The following is a 1,351-nucleotide window of genomic DNA, read 5'->3' on the forward strand; positions in this document are numbered from 1 at the left end:
AGGTTTTTCCCTCAGATGAGGTTTTCCCTCCCTTTCGGCAAATGCGGTACAGGGGGTTGGGGGGTGGGAAGGGAACAAATCGTAAAAACCCGAAAGGGTATACGAGTGAAAGAAAATATAATTCATTAAATTTTAAATTATTTTTTTTATATAAATTTTTAGACTTTTTTCTTTCTTCTTTTTGAAATTCTATATATTGTGACCTTGTCCGGGAAATTAAAATATAATAACTCCCGGTGAAGTCACGAATAAATATAATAAATGAACAAACGAATGATTTTTTGAGGGGAAATTACTTGGTATGTAGGGGCGGACCTGAAATGAGAAAAGGGGGGGGGATGAATAATTACTCGGGCGGGATAGTAGGAATAAATATTATATATTTCACTAAATGGAACGTTTTAATATGGTAAGTCTCATAACAAAAATCCAAAATTGTGACCTTTTCTTAATAATTAATCAAGGGTGGGGGGTAAGGCCGGCCAGCTTGCGACACACAAATAATTAATATTAGAAAAAGAAGGGGTGATTCCAACTCTGCAAAAAGGGGGAGAAGTGAGAAGTCCTAGTAAAAAAGTACCGCTAATTAGGGGGCTTGGATTATAACAAAAATGAATTCCCGGGAGGCTCACCGTTGGGGGGAGGACCTCACAGGGGTTTTGGTGACACTTGTTGGGGTAGGAAATGTGATTAAGGGTACTCACGTGGTTGGTGGCGTCCTCAATCCTGCGCAAAATTTATCCAAAGCCGATAACTCCTCCATTCGTCACTCCTGGATCTCTCCTAATTCTTCACAGGCCACGGGCACACTTTTTTCCCTCACAACTATTGCTTCTAAACTCCTCCAAATACTCTCCAATTCTTCTCCTCCAAATACTCTCAAATTCTTCTCCTCCAAATACTCTCAAATTATTTCCCTCCAACTACTCTTCTCTGACTCCAACTTCTCTCCAAAATATTCTTCTGAAAATCGCTCTTACACACGGGGCAGCTGTTTCACGAGTAATGGCTTCCCCATCCTCGTGGTCATTCTTCCCCGATTATCGGTGATAATCGGGGTCAAGCGGGGACACTCGTCATCGGGTGTCCTCGTCCTAATTATTAATCATTCCGGTATTTCCTTTTCTTCCGGCGTCACGTGGCCTGTGACGTAGACGTGGTGGTTTTAGTTTCCTCCGTCGGCTAGAGTTGCGGCGAGGAGAACGGCAGGCGGGGGGGGGGGGGGGATTTTCTCCTTGTCTCGTTGATGGTGGTGTTCGCGGCGTGAGTATAGTGATAGGGGTAGGCACGGGGCAAGGGGAAGGACTATTGTTGGGAGTGGGGGCCAACGGTGACAGGTTTCCTAACCTGT

This window comes from Fopius arisanus, unplaced genomic scaffold (assembly GCF_000806365.1).
Source record: "Fopius arisanus strain USDA-PBARC FA_bdor unplaced genomic scaffold, ASM80636v1 scaffold00382, whole genome shotgun sequence".
NCBI lineage: Eukaryota > Metazoa > Arthropoda > Insecta > Hymenoptera > Braconidae > Fopius > Fopius arisanus.